This window comes from Delphinapterus leucas, chromosome 2 (genome assembly GCF_059928025.1).
Source record: "Delphinapterus leucas isolate spDelLeu-1000000601 "Yukka" chromosome 2, BTC_Dleu_Yukka2, whole genome shotgun sequence".
Taxonomy (NCBI): Eukaryota; Metazoa; Chordata; class Mammalia; order Artiodactyla; family Monodontidae; genus Delphinapterus; species Delphinapterus leucas.
The window spans coordinates 175,468,421-175,484,407 of record NC_143130.1 but is presented as its reverse complement, the minus strand read 5'-3'; the positions used below and the strand labels follow the sequence as shown (position 1 = coordinate 175,484,407).

The 15,987-nt window shown below is 46.6% G+C and overlaps 1 long non-coding RNA gene across 4 annotated transcripts in view; it reads left to right on the top strand.

Annotated features, from left to right (window-relative positions):
* Positions 1–328: 328 nt before the first annotated feature.
* The window catches only part of LOC149750358 (uncharacterized), a 68,896-nt gene continuing 53,237 nt past the window's right edge, over positions 329–15,987 (top strand). For 3 of the 4 annotated variants that reach the window (XR_016392269.1, XR_016392267.1, XR_016392266.1), the window contains exon 1: positions 1,343–15,861. This is a non-coding gene — a long non-coding RNA (uncharacterized LOC149750358). The other variant, XR_016392268.1, reaches the window with a different exon arrangement.

The following is a 15,987-nucleotide window of genomic DNA, read 5'->3' as shown; positions in this document are numbered from 1 at the left end:
AACATTTTCTTACACCTTTTCTTTTTCTCTTCTTCTTCTGGGACCCCTATAATTCGAATGTTGGTGTGTTTAATGTTGTCTCAGAGGTCTCTGAGACTGACCTCAATTCTTTTCATTCTTTTTCCTTTATTCTGCTCTGTGGTAGTTATTTCCACTATTTTATCTTCCAGGTCACTTATCCGTTCTTCTGCCTCAGTTATTCTGCTATTGGTTCCTTCTAGAGTATTTTTAATTTCAGTTATTGTGTTGTTCATCACTGTTTGCTCTTTAGTTCTTCTAGATCCTTGTTAAATGTCTCTTGTATTTTCTCCATTCTGTTTCTGAGATTTTGGATCATCTTTACTATCATTACTCTGAATTCTTTTTCATGTAGGTTGCCTATTTTGTCTTCATTTATTTGGACTTGTAGGTTTTTAACTTGCTCCTTCATCTGTAACATATTTTTTTGTTGCTTCATTTCTTTTTCTTTTTTTTTTTTTGATGGGTGGGACTGTCTTCCTGTCTTACTGGTTGTTTGGCCTGAGGCATGCAGCACTGGAGTTTGCAGGTGGTTGGATAGAGCCGGGTCTTGCTGCCGAGATGAGGACCTCTGTGAGGCCTCACTCCGATTAATTTTCCCTGGGTCTGAGGTTCTTTGTTAGTACAGCGATTTGGAGTTGGAGCTCCCACCACAGGAGCTTGGGCCTGACCTCTGGCCTGGGAACCAAGATCCTGCAAGCCACGTGGTGAGGCAAAAAAACCACAAAAACAAAAAAAAGAAGAAAAAAGAAAAAAGGAGCCGTACAATAACAAAGAATAAAAAACAAAATAAATTTAGAAAGGTAAAAAATATATTAGGAAAAATAAAAATATAATTGAAACAGCTTCAATAAGGTAAAACAAAACCTCACCAGAAAAAAGAAAAAAAAGGGGAGGTGTGGGAACAAGCCAAAAGGAGCAGAACAATAACAAAGTATAAAGAATTAAAAGATTTATTAGAAAAATTAAAAGTATAAATGAATCAACAACAAGGTAAAACAGAACCCCAATCTAAAAGGAAAAAAGAAAAAACAAAACAAAACCCTTGCCTATGGGATGGGCGGAGTTTAGGTGGAGGTGAAACTTAGGCAGGGTTTCGGGTGGGGCGTGACCTAGGTGGGCTGGCAGAACATTTGAACGTGGGGCAGGGCCTAGGCTCAGAACCCAGGCACCCGGAAATGGCCTTGGGGAAGGTTATAGGCGGGGCGCCGTTCAAGCATGGACAGGGCCTCTGCTTAGGACCTGTGCAGAAGTGGAGAGGCAGCACGTCCAAAGGGCTGCCTCCAGAGTGTGGAGTTCTGGAGTTTGGAGGTAAGGTCCTGGGTGAGGGTGTGTGGGTGGGGTGTAGGCCCATTGTGTTGGAGGGGGTCTCAGAGGGGGTCTCTGAGTGTAGAGGTGGGGCCCTGGGTGGGGTGCAGGGGCGGGGCTTGGGCTCTGCATTGCAGGAGGGAGGCTCCGATGGCAGAGGATTAGGGCCAGGAGCCCAACAGGCTCCCTGGTGCCTAAGTGGACAGGGAGAGCACTGGCCGCATTCCCTTCTGTTCCTCTGTGTCCTCCCAAGTCCCCCCAGGGTCTCCCCCATTCCTGCTGGACCCCTAACCATGGGTGGGTCTTGCTGGGTGTAGGAACTCCTCCTCTCCCCCAGCCACCCCTCAGGGGTGCCAGTCCCAGAGGTCTGGCCTTTACTTTTGCTCCCCCTTCCCTCCCTCCCACTCCCTCAGGATCCTCCCAGCTGGAGGGAGCCTCGGTGGGCAGAGGATCAGGCCTGGGATCTCAGCAGGCTCCTGGGGGCCCAAGTGGTCAAGGGAAACCCGGCCACGCTCCCTTTTGATCTTCTGCCCTCCCATTGGTCCCCCAATTTCCCCCTTTGGGCATGAGATCCCTTCCCTTCCCCTCCCCCAGCCACCACTCAGGGACGCCAGTCCCATCCCGCTTCCACTTCTTCTCCCCCTTCACTCCCCCCAAGCCCCACGTCCTACCTGGCTGCTGGGGGTTCCTTTTTCTCCTGAGTAAATCACTTGTAATTCTGTTAACTATTTCTGCTTGTTTGTTTTTGTTTGTCCTTGTGTCTATACATACACATATATATATAATATATAAAATATATATATTAAAAATGTACATGAAAGTAATGTTATTTTTGATTGGTCAAGTTTAGGTATCATATATCAGGGCCCTCCCATAACAAAAGAATTTGTTCATTTGGACCATCACCCACATCTCTGTCCCCCTACTCATTTTATATACACACACACACACACACAAACACACACACACAATCTTTTAGTTTCTTTATTAGTTTAAATCGCACATACATAGTTTTTATTCCTTCAGTGACCTACAATAACATTTGACTCACAATTTATGAGATGAGTGTATGATGCTCCAACCCCTCTTAGGACCTCCCCTCCCACTTCCCTTTCTTCTGCTTCTCATTTCTAACAAATGTACTTTCACTTTTATAATGTTAAGATGGATAAAATTTATTTTTTGTTTTGTAAATTACAGTCTACCAAGCTTTCTCTATAGGTTGATTCCAGAAGTGGAACATCCATGAAGCAAATCATGTTTACTTCACTGTGACCATAAATATCATTCACCTCATAGCCAAGAGTACTAGGATTATTACTATGATTACTGTTCATTTTCTTTTTTAAAGTTTCTAATAGGTTCTTTTATTTTCTTGCTTGGTCTGTGTTTATCAGCTTTGGTTCCTTTATTTTCTTGCTTTGTTTGTATTTATTACCTCCTTGAGGTATTTCAAGTTCTCAAGAATCTATACAAATTCCTGAAATCTACCTCATTTTTACAGATGACCCCCTCCTTCCTCCCCTCTATTCTTCTGCTCTAAGCCAGGCCAGTTACTTTAGGCTCCATAGAGCTGCTGACAAGACACTTTCCTGGGTTGAATACTATGTCCTATTCACCTTTTTTTTTTTTTTTTTTTAACTCCTTTCCATTTCATGAGCATAACTTTGACAAACTTCCCTATAAATATTTATATGTCTGATAATGTCATTATTCTTCTCTTATACTTTGTTCTATTCTCACCCTTTAGTCATACTTTAGCAAGATATGAAAGTCTCAGTTGACACTTATCTTCTCTTAGAACTTTGGAGGAATTTCACCACTGTGTTCTTAGATTTAGTTGTGCTAATGAAAAATATAATATTGGTTTTATTCCCTTTCTTTTGAAGATGACCCCTGGATAATTTGGAGATTTTCTCTTTATCTGTGGAGCTCCTAAAATTTCTTAATGATATAGTTATGAATATTGAGTATTCATTGTACTGATCACTCAAGGGACTTGATTATTCTGAAGCTTTTTGTCCTTTACCTCTGGGAAATTTCTTGCATTATTATTATTTTTTGGAATTTCTTCTCACCTTTGTTTTAACCACCTTGTCTTCCTAGAACTTTTATTGGTCCAATGCTAAATCTCTTAAATTGCTCTTCTATGCCTCTCCTCTTTACTTTGCTCTTGTATTTCCATTTCATAGATTTTTTTGTTCTGCACTCTAGAAGATTTCCTCAATGTTACCTTCCAACATTTTTATTGAATTTTCTTCCTTTTTTGACATCATATATTTAATTTCCCAGAACTCTTTTTTGCTGTATGATTGTTCATTTTATGTAGCATTCTGTTCTTTCCTTATGGATGCAATATGTTCTTGCATATCTCTGAGAAGACAAGTTTATTTTCTCTGAATTATCTTTGTTTCCTCCAAAGTCAGTTTTTCATTTTTTTAAAAAAAATTTGGTCTCTCTTTTATGTTCAATTTTCCTAAAATGTCTGATGATCCTTGGTTAATCATATAAGTAAACAAATGAGATACTAGAAAACCAATCGGGGACTCAGTGTATTTGAACAAAACTCATTGACAGTCAAACTTCTGTCTGGGGTGACAGGTCAGAGGGCTGAATGTTAATGGGGGGGTGCCCATTCCCCAAATCTAGAGGTCTTTGCTCTCAGGCACTGGTGCTTATACAAGCACTCCTAGTTTTTCCCATTTAATTGCTTTAAAGAAAATTTATCCATTAAAAAAAATGGGAGTAGATATTGGCTGTTTGTTTCTCTGTGTGGATGGGCAAATAAAGAGTTCAATTTAGTTTCTGTTTTCAACCCCACTTCTCACTCCTGCTTTTTCTTACATGATGTTTCTGATCCTGAGCCTGTCTGAAGCTCCTAAGTCCATCTTCTCTCTCCTCTGCCAAAGGCCCCTCCATGAGTGTTCTGGAGTGTGGTTTCTTCTACTTTGATTCTTTTTTTTCACTCCTCCTCTCTCTCCTTCCATCTTGTAGAAGTTCGTTGACTCTCCGCTGATGCTCTTTTCCTAACCCTTGCAGGTTTATGCTCTTTTCTTTTTTTTTTTTTTGAATATACCTGCCTTCTCCAGTCTGGCAAAAGGACTCCTGTCTTTTATCTGAGTCCCGCTAAAGTTTGTGGAAAGGGCTTCCGTACTCCCCAAGTCTGTGCCAGTGGCCTTTGGGCACTGTAGCCAGTGTGGCCCAGACCTATGCTCTGCATCTCTCTGCTGGCTCTGTGCAAGCCTCCCTGTGGCCCAGTTCTGAAACAGATTCCCCCTAGGCAAGCAGAGGCAGAAATTTCTGAATTTCCTGAAGTTCACAGATAATGGAAGGGAAGAATAACATGGGGAAAAATGTGCAGGCACCCTTGAATGGGCATCTGCAGGCTGGCATCATCCTCAGGTTCCCTACAAGACCTTTTCCTCTTGCTGCCCTGTCCTGGGGTCAGCTCAGATACCCCACTGGGTGGGCGTTCCTCTGCCCCTCTGAGGAATCAGCCTATACCCTCTGTCTACCTCCTCAAGGCTCAGCTCCCCACCAGTGTAGGCCTGGATCTCTTGCCCTTCTTTCCTCTTCTTATGACTGATCTTTTCCCAGAGTGAAGGGGAGAGGAAATGTTGACTCTCTCCAGGAAGATCCCCCCTTCTCAGGAATGGCCTTACTCTCTGCTTGTTGAGGGCAACCCCGTCAATCCCCACTTATCTTGGGTATCTTCATCATTCAGGCTTGACTAACATCAAGTGTGACACAGTCTATTCTCCATCTTCATCCTCCCAAGATCCTACCATTTAACCTCACCTCCGAGTTCCCTCTTTCCCTCACTTGTCTCAAGGCTTTGCACTTGCAGTTCTCCATGCCTGAATTACTCTTTACCTGAAGGTTTTCTGCCTCATCTTATTTAAGTCTTTGTTCAAATGATAGCTTCTCAGGAGACCTTCTCTGATGACTATACTTGAATTGACACCCCTCCTAGGACTCCCTGACCTCCTTCATTGTTTTTCTCCACAGCATTTAACACCTAATATATATTATAAAACCTATTTGCTGGTATTTATCATCTGTCTTCTCCATGAGGGCAAGAATTTTTGTCTGTTTTATTCATTACTGCAGTCCCAAGCCTAGAATGGTGTCTGGCACACAGTAGGTGCTCAATAAATACATGTTGAATTGAATATAGAATAGTGTGGTTCACAGATATTGTTATATCAGCTGTGGGCCTCTGTTTCAGATCTGAAGGAATTCATTGGGTGTTGCTTTTCACAAAATAAAAACATCTCTTTCTCTGAGGGTGAATTTAAATCCTCACATCTTAAAAACAAAAATCAGATCAGTTGAAAGCTTTGAAATTACAGACCCCTCTAATCCTAAATGATGTTTTCAAAATCTCAGGACCAATTTTTAGTCTGGGCTGAAGCATAAAGTACTTCTATCCTCCTCCCCTCCATCCTTCTTGCTTCCCCATTGAGGGAGGGGAGGTCCTTTCCTATAAACCTAACTCAATTTGCTTTATTGAATCTGCGACCCATCTTGTCCAGACACTGAGTGGACTTGAGTCTGGGAAGCAGAGCTCCACTGTAAAAAGTGAATTTAAGGTTCAATTTACTGTAACTTGCATTTCTCTAAGTTCACTTGAGGGAGACCATTGTTAGACTCTGAGCTCACTTTCTCATATCCACGTTTCTTCTCTCATCAATCCTCTCCTGCCTTGGCTGGGTAACTTTGCTGCCAGTCTTTTGTTCTCCTCTGTAAAAGGACAGAATAAAGGCTGCCCTGCCCACCTTCTAGGGTTGCCACGACAGCAAAGAAGCTACTGCCTGGGAACAAGCACAAAGGCTGGGGCGAGCCCTTCCCGCTGGCTATGGTGTGATGTGGCCAGGGGGCCTGGCTGCGAGTTGGAAGACTGGGACCTCACAGGTCATCTGCTGGTGTGCTGTGTGACCTCAGACCTGGTCCTGATCCTCTGGGTCTGGGTGAGGCCAAGGCGACACTCAAGGATTGGACCAGGTCATCTTTCTTTTTTTTTTCTTTTTGGTATCATAGAGGGTCTGATGCTGGTCACACCTGTGAAATGGGTCAAAATAATCACCATACCAAGGAGAGCAAAGAAAGAAGCTGGGCCAGGGGTTGGTGCCCCCAGATGATACTCCCTCTCCACGACCACTCCCTTCTCCCAGACATGGTTAGGGTCCTTAAAAGTGTAGGAGAAGCTATTTCTAGAAGATGTGCTTACAATTATTATCAAACTTTTATTATTATTATTTTGGAAAGAAATTCCAACACCTAAGCAGGCAAAAGTTGACTTTTTTCAGGAGTATTATTAGAAGGGATTTAACTGATGTGGAGTGAAGCTGGGGTGTATGGCTAAGAAGGGACATGCGTGTGGAGAAGGGTATCTGGTGAAAATTCTAGCCACAGAATGTTCAGCCAATGGAAGGTACAGCAGGGGAGGGGTAGGAAATGGCCAGAAGAGACGGGGAAGTGTGTCACAGCAGCTCAGGGGTGATGATTAAGCAGATGGTAAAGGAAGGGGAAGCTAGAGAGGGAGGCTGTGGCTGTGTTAAAGGTCCCCAACTGGCCACCTAAAGGCTTCTCTCTTCAGCAGCAGGACTGTGTCCCGTGTGTATGTGTGTTTCCGTCTAGTTCACCCTTGTACCCTTTGAGACTCCGACTTTCCATAAGGAAGGTCTTCTCTTGGATTCCCCACCTTGAATAGGCTCTGGTTTTTATGTTATGTCCCTTGTATCCTCCAAGGCTCTGAAAAACTAAGATCCAGTTATCCAGGTATACCAGATGTCCTCAGGACAACAGTGACTTTACAGGTCTTCTTTCTCTAACTCCCGCTTAGATTTTGACCTAACTTCCTATTACCTTACCAGCTGTTTAGAGCATTTAAGAAGATGTTGTGTACATTTTACCTAGAGTTATTCATGATTTCCAGCATACCTGACTGGTTTTATTACTGGGATGGAACTCTGGCTGGCTCTATGGCTGCTGCAAGGTGTTCTGGTCCTTTCTAACCTGTCATGAAGATCAAATGATGCTAATGGATATATTCTTGCAATGGTGCTAGCTCTCATCTGTATGACTGTTTGGAGTTTAAACAATGCTTTTATATCCAGCCTCATTTAGAACTCAGGGCAGGGGAAGAATTACGGCTCTCATTTTTACAGCCGGATGTCTGAGCCGCAGGAGGAGAAGTAAGTAACCCAAGATTACCCAGTAAGAGGCAGCATCAGGATTGGAAACTAGTTTTTCAAATTCCATATCCCATTTGCTCTTCTCTTCACTTTTACCGGGTCCTTCCTCTTAACCAGGAACCACAAACCACTGTGTAAAAGGGGTCGATTAGTTTGATCCCACTGAAGGATGTAAGTAGGGTGGGTGAGGCTACACTCTGGTTCACTGGGATCCCAGAAACTGACTATGGTCTGGGTACTCAAAGCTCTGTTTTCATCACCTCCCCCAGCCTGAAAACAGCTCAGGGTGACGGCGGGGATGGCGCCGCGGATGGGCCGCATCCTTCCCTCTGAATTAAGGACTAGGCTAACCACTCAGGATGAAAGCTCAGCTCCCTGTCACAGATATCCTGTTACAGATGACTAGGGAGGAGGCCCTAAACCTTGGACTCTCTCTCCCACTGTCTTCTCTAGGTGGAAAGTGATGGTATGGGATTATGATGTCTCAGTGTGAAAGGGTGGCAACTCTGTACACAGAGATGCGGTAATAAACAGAGAATTTAAGACTGAAGCAGGAGAATTCTGGTCTTAGTCAATCTATATGAGACCAGTTCTATTACTGACACAGAGCGAATCACCATTCTTTTAAGACTTAATTTGTTCTTTTCGCGTCAAAGCAGCAATGGGACGCAACTGCCTATCCGGCAACTTTAAGAAATTATTTATGAAAGGACAAATTCCCCACAAGGCCATCCAGAGGAGGGGGGAATACAAGGGGAGCAAAGGGAATAAAGAAAGGATGGGGCATGAACACAGAACCGATAGACCAGGCGCTTGACACTAAAGGCTTAACATCAAATGCAGCCAGAAATCCATTTCCACAGTTTTATTGGCCATTCTGGCTGCCTCATTTCAAAGGGAAAGATTTGGATTCAGAGACACGACATTCCCTTTGTTCTCTTGCCCTCCAGCCTTTGGTGCCAGTGTGGACTGTACCAGAGGGAGAGAGTGAGATCAAAACCCCTCTCCACTCAGCTACCTGCCCCCAGAGCTGGCCCTTGGCATGCTTGATGAAATCAGCTTTGCTATAGGTTGACAATGCCCTGTCAATTATAATCACTTATCTTGGCAAGCAGAGCATTTGGACACTTAAAAGAGCAGGGGGTTCAGTGGGCCCAGAAAAACCAGAATAAAATTATACTGCATGGTAATCAGAGCAAGAGTATATTGCTCACATAAAATTTTACTTTAACTGTCAGAAGGACCGATAGGATTTTCCATCTCATTTTCTGCCCATTGGGTATTTGTGGTTCCATCTGGGGTCACTTTGTCCTAACTGACGTTAATAGGGGTATTGTGTCAGTAGAGGAGGGGGACCACGCGATGCACAGGGAAGATTTGGGGTACGCTGGGGACACCGGGAGGGGGTGCAATGGCCTGTGACACAGCAAGAAGTACAGGATTTGAGGGGATTCCTGGCTCCCCCAGAATTTCTGACCGTGAGCCTAGATACACTGTCCCCCCACGCAGTGTCTCATTTGTCTTCTAGATGGAGCAAATAGAGAATGCCACCCTTATGGCGCCACTGTGGCAGACATACTTTTCTTCCTTCTCACTTACTATTGTAAAACCTGGGTTTTAGCTGGGCAGTTGCCCACCCAGAGGATCTCCCCAGCCCTCCCTGATCAGCTTTGGGTGAGAGCAGCTAGAGCAGCCCTGGGGGAATGTGAGGGGTGAGAGCGAGGCCCCGCTGATTGCACCAAGAGCGGCTGAGCGAGGGGTCTCCCTGCTTCACTATCCCACACGCCTGCACAGTGGCATCTGTCTAGGAAGCTTCTGGTAGGACCTGCAATCCTGAGGGGTGGGGGTCTGCTGACAGAGGGCTTCGGGACTCAGGAGAATCTCCTGAACCTAGGACAGGAGGACCTTGTGAATGGGGAGCCCGGGACCAAGGCAGCCACTGCCCTCAGATACCCGGCAACAAAAACAAAGCCAGAAGCTGACCGAGGCCAGTAGGTGCTGAGGATGGTGGTGGGCTGGACCCACACTTCCCTGAAACCAGAATGATCTGCTCTTCTTCCTCTAGATTCCTCACACCTTTCCTGGAGAGAAGGAAAGGGGAAAGTCTCTGATCGGACTGGGGACTTTTCCAAAGGTGACAGTTTAACTCAGGTGACCCTGAGTCATCAGAAACTGATGGTTTTCTGCCATCAGCAGGAAAGATGCTTGAGAGCTGTTAGTTCTCTCTGCATCCAGGGCTTGGCCTACGAGCACACGGAGACCTGCCACATCGCTCTTGCCCTTCTGCCGTAACCTGTTGGGAGAATTTCGGTAAATGACGTAAAAATAAAACCTACCTGCAGCAAACCTGGAAAAGCGTCCCCCTGCCTGAGCGGCCATCTCAGGGGACATTGAATGAGCTGCCAATAGCCTGGCTCTCGGTCAGACACAGCCCCCGTGAAGGCACAGGCACTTGGTACTTTGTCCCGGGAGGATGGAGACGAGGAGGCAGACAGGTGTGCATGTTCCTGGGGCCAGGGGTGGGGGGTGAGCTGTGGGTGGGGAGGGGCGGGTGATGCAGTAGGAGAGGCTGGGAAGGGCTTTCTGCGCGGGACTTTTGAGGGGGACCCACCCAAGCCAGACCTTGACCTTGGCTGTCTGACAACCATAGTCCCGTCACTGTACAATGCCAAGGGAGGGGGCTTTGTGTGCTTCACAGCTGGGGACACTGAGGCGTGAGGGGCGAGGCCTCACAGCCAGTGGGCGGTGGAATGAGCAGGAGCATCTTTTGTTTCTCCCCTCCTCGGGTCCCCATGCCCTAGCCCCTCAGTTTTCAGGGCTCTGGGCCAAGTTACCGCAAGACTTAGCTCTGGGCAGCTGTGGCCAGCTGTTTAGGAAAAGGGCTTTATGGGGCCAAGGCGTTGGTCTCCCCAGGCTTACTGGATTTCTTCGTTTCTGCTTCTGCCCGTGAGAGACCCTGGCAGCTGAAGCTGGACAACAAGATGGTGGGGGCGGCAGGGGGGCTCAGCCTTACTCTGTTTGCAGCTGGAGCCCCATGAGATGGGCTGGGGTCTGGGCTCAGGCCCCCTAAAGGGGGCTTCTCCATACAAATCATGACAATGACCATACCTAACCAAGAGGGCTGCTGTAACAGAGATGCTATTTGATGAGAGTGGGTGGCCATCCCTTAGACAAAGAGTCACATGGCCCAGAGAGGTTAACTTCCTTGTCCAAAGTCACACAGCACTTCGGAGGCCAGTTCTGGCTAGAACACAGCTCTCTTTGCCCCACGTATCACTCTTTCCTTTTCCCTTACTTTTCAGTCCTCAGACATGAAACAGCTCGCTCTCTGGGACCTTTCTAATAACATTTCCTTTCTCTAATTCATACGTCACACAGGTACTCCATAAATTAAAAAAAGAAGAAAAGTCATACAGCCAGTAGGAATGAATGAAGCTATTGTAAAATGACATGAATAAGAATTAAAATCTCAAGCTACATTTTTCTTTTCAGGGGTGGGGGGGCGGACACTAAATCTCTCAGTGGCAAGCAGGTGCATTACATCTCCAAGTGGAGGGAAGCAGATGCCCGAGTGGGAAGAGTGCCCTTTGAAAGGGTGAAATGGGAGTGTCGAAGTTTGTAATCACGCTCCCCAGAGGTCGTGCAGGGTGGCTGCGGAACAAGGGCCTTCCGCGTGGGGTCAGGCGCTGCGGGTGTGTGGGGCATGTGTGGTGTCAGCACTGTGCTGGCTGGCCACAGATGGGGCTTCAGGGAAAGAGCTGGACTCAAGCGCTTCCCATACCCCGTCCTCCCTCCCTCCTCTCTCTCCTCCCTTCTTCCCTCTTTCCTTTCTCTCCCTGTCCCTCTCTCTTCTTTTCTCCCACCACCTCCTACACCCCAGACCTGTCCAGGATGCTCTGATAGTACTGTGCCCATCTGAGGATGCTCTGAGGCACTGGCTCATTGCCCAAGCTGCTTCTTCTGTTTGGAAGGACCCTGCCCCCCATCTCTGGCTGTCCAAAGCCCTGTCTTCTCTCAATGCCTTCTAAACCCCCTGCCCCCCAGGGGACCTGTCTTAACTTGTTTCTCCTGGAGTCCTTCAAGGGTGAGAGACAGCCTGCACCCACCGGGCAATGCAGATGTCACACATATATTGTCTTACATAATCTTCCCCATCACCCTTCCTGGCAGCTCGGTGCTAGGTTAATAACCCAGTTCTCGAGCTTTATTGGATGTGTGCTTGTTGCTGATGGGAACTTCTCCAGGAATGGGTGGCAGCTAGCCCCATCTTTCAGACAGAGCGACCAAGGTGCAGAGCTGCAGAGGAACTGGGTGGGGGGGGGGGGTAGACCATCAGTGGGCGGTAAGAGTAGAATTCAAACCCACAGCAGCCAAATTCCAGCACCCCTGTTCCTCCCCATCCCCTCTGTAACCAGGGGCCAGGCAACTCCTGTCCCCTTTGACCCTCTGTTTCAGCCCCTCCAAGGGTCTCGTTTCTGAGTTATTTGTGGATATCTGGCAGTGGGGCGAGTGGAAAGATTGTGTGATTTGAAGTCCGATAGTCTTTATCTCAGTAGCGTCTGAACTAACATTAATAGAAAGCCCTCACTGAGCACGTGCCGAGGGTCATGCCCTGATCTAAGAGCTTTACCGACCCAGGAGTCTCACACTGCCTATGAGGAGGGTACTGTCATCATATGACTTTTCCCGATGAGGAAACCAAGGCACAGAGAGGTTGTGTCACTTGCCCAGCCTCACACAGCCACCCCCGCAGAGGGAGGCTTCACTGTAGGTGACCTGGCTGCAGCATCTGTGCTTTTAACCCTTTAGCTGCCTTTAGCGTGAGCACATGGGACGAGACTAAGAAACAGGCACAGGAGGGGCAGGACACAGAGATGGGGTCCACGTGAGAAACGGCAGCTTCTCCATTTTACGCCCTCTTCTCTCACTGCAGTGGGAGTTCCTGCAAACCTGTCAGTCGCCCTTCTCTGTAGCTCCTAGCACGAGGCTGGGTGTGAAGTTGTTCAGGGGGCCAGATGCACGGAACTAGCCCTGGGTCTTGTGTACTATCACAGCCTGATGAAGTGAGGGGCAACACGTGTCATCCTTGGGGCTCCTACCAGGAGCGTGATCTTGGCAATGTGGTCACAGGGCACTTGGAAGCTGAGTCTACGTTGGGCTTGATGGAGGAATTTGTCCCAAGGTGTTCTATTTTGATACTCTCAACAAAACAAAACAAAACAAAACAAACAAAACAAAGCAAAAATCTTTGTAGTAAAGAAAATAACCCAAAGGTGAAATGATTATGAGTTGTGTTTGAAGCTTCCCAGTTAAATCTACAACATGATTTCCCTGTATTAGTAAAAACCCTTTGCCTCTCCTCATACATTTCCATTATGCAGAATATTCTACATTATGGGGGTTTCTCTGTGGACTTCAGTATCCCACCATGGCTGACACAGTGTATATTTTCCTAATAGAACAGCACTGCAATGGAAATTGTAGGGAATAAATCTTTGCCTTTGGAATCATCAAAAGACAGAGCCCCTTGATGGCATTACTGGTTGAAAGGAAATTCCATCAGGTTTAAAGATACAGGGTTATCTCTTAAGTTTGGAGACAGATTCCCTAATTCAGCCAAGTGGACATTAATGGAACTTTCTGAGAAAAGAGAACCAACATGGATTAAGTGCCCACAAAGCCAGCATTGTGTTTCATTTAATTTGACTGTCAGTCCTGAGAAGTGGGCATGTGTATTTCCCTTTACATGGATGAGAAAACTGAGGCCCAGAGACAAATCCAACTTGTCCAGAGTCGTACAGCCAGGTGTGGTCAGAGCCCAGGGCTGTCAGGGTGGGGAGGAACATCATCAGTGTCACACACCTGACAGTGCATTTTGGGGTCCCTTTGGCACCCAGGGCTTCCCTGTCTCTCGGGCACATGGAACCTAAGAATCTGGCATTTGCTCAACTCTGAGAAGCTGTGGACAAAATGATGAGGGTCCAAGGACAAAATGACGAGGGTCCCCCAGAGTGCAAAGACTTCCCCCAGGTGCAGCACCATGTGTCCTCTTATTTTCCTGTTGATTCTATGAAAATATTTATTTTGTGATTCCAAACCAAATGAAGAACGCGTTGCCACGGGAACCATCAAACCATGCTTTCTTTGAACCCTTTATTAACGATGCCTTGTGTTTTCCACTTTTTTTAATCTCATTTTCTGTGCGTGAGATTGCTGGAGCGCGCTCCCTTCACTTCCTCTGCACCGCGTCTCTGCCCAGCAAAATCACGTCCATCCTTCAAGGCTCATTTCCTCCTCCACCTCCTCCAAGAACTCCCTTCAGCTGGCACCCCGTTCTCTTGATGGGTGACGTAGTTCCTTTCCACTGATGATCCCTAAGACCCTTTTACTTAGTTGGAATTCATTTGTTTACTTATCTGATCATTCATTCATCCAACAAGCACCTGCTCAACACCTACTCTACACCAGACCACATATTCGATGTTAGAAACACCAAATTAAAAAAAAATACAATAAACACACAGTTCCTGCCCTCAAAGGGCTCATAATCTCTTGGGGGAGGTATTGACCCAAATGTGCAATTCAAATCTGGGAAAGACAAGACTATAATAGAGCCTGGCACAGTGGTCCATTCCTTTTGTGGGGTTTTAGAGAAAACTACCCAGAGAAGGGGGCAGCTGGGCTGGCAGTGATGGATGAGTCAGAGCTTCCAGGGCATCCTGGGTGATCAACGACCTCCAGGCCTTCCACTTGCCCCATGGTGCTTTTGTGTGAATAGAAAAAGTCACCTTTCTTGGGCACGTAAGTGCAGTCAACAACCTGCACAACCTTACTTGGCAACCCTGAAGATCACCTTCTCTCCTCTGTTATGTCTGAGCACATGTTCCAAATTTCTTTGTGGTCCTGGCCACAGAGGCCCACTTGGGCTATGTATTTCACTTATAAGTTGGCCTTGCCTGATTAGATGGTGGTTCCCTGAGGCCAGAGTACATTTCTTAACTTCATACCACTCAGGGCCCCCTCATACAGCAACACTTGAAACATTAACGAAATCTTTCTAACATCAGAGAATTCTACACAACTTATGCCAGGCCAAGGACCCACTACTTCAGAATCATTTGGGAAAGATTTGAAAAAATACCATCACATAGTTTCACCTTGGAAGATCTGATTCAGTGGGCTTGAGATCATAAATGAGAATCATATGTTTTTAAATACAACTGGAGTATTTCTGATGATAATAATGAATTCTTACGGGCCTGTTATCAGTGCCTGCACTGTTCTAGTATATAGATCATCTCATTTCATGCTTGTGACAACCATAAGAGGCAGATCTGGTCTCAGAGTTCTACAGATGAAGGGACAGACACATGGTAAGATTCAGGGACCTGCTTAAGGTCACCCAGCTGGTAAGTGCTCGGGCTGTGGTCTGAATCCAGATGGGCAGAGCCCAGAGCCCATGCACTTTGGTTCTGTGTGATAACACTGGTCCCAGAATCAGAGATTGAATCTGGGAAATCTGGAAATACTAGACTTAAGATGGTCCTTGAGGGTTACATCTTTCAGATTTCCCATTATAGAGATGGGAACACTGAGTTCCCAAAGGCAAACAGACGTGTTCAAAGTGTCCTGTGAGTCAGCCACAGGACTCATCTATGAGCTTTCATTGTCCACCCTCCAGGGCTCCATCACCAGCTCATGGTGATTTATCTCCACCTACAATAGGCAAGGCACTGACAGCTACAACAACAACAGTAACAATAATAATACTATCACATCTGGCCTGTGTTTCTTGTCCATGCTCTGTGTTACTTACTCTGGGGGCATCAACTATTCTGATTTTCTAAATGCCCTTGAGACAAATAGCACAGCCTTTCTTTAAGGAAAACAGAAAACTGTAAGGCAGTGATTCTCAACTGGGGGTGGTGATTTTGTCCCCCACAGGGCATGTTTACAGACAGTTTCGGTCAGGAGATGGGGGTTCGCTATCGGCATCTAGTGAGTGCAGGCCACGGATGCTGCTGAACACCCTACAGTGCACGGGACAGCCCATCATGACAAAGAAGAAGCCACGTGGTTTTCCTCCTCAGCTGGTCTCCAAACATGGGACGGGGAAGGACAGAGGGGCGGTTGCAAAGCCGTCCAGCCTTATCTCACATCCCAGTGACTCGCCACGGGCTCAGGCCCGTTATCCCACCCCCCGACATCAGGCCCCCCGCATGTAATGTGGTCAACGGTGCCTACCATGCAGCTCCTTTGGGTATGATGCTCCTGTACGCAGCGTGTCCAGAGACAAGGAAACACATTTCAAAAGGCAGCCGTTCTCAGCGCGAATAAGGTAAGAGGCTCCATGTGTGAATTCCACCCCATCCCTAGCTGGGCCATGTGTCACCTTGAGCAGTGACCTCCTCGACCTGCAATTTCCTCATCTTTAAATGAGCATCGTGATACATCTATCTCTAAG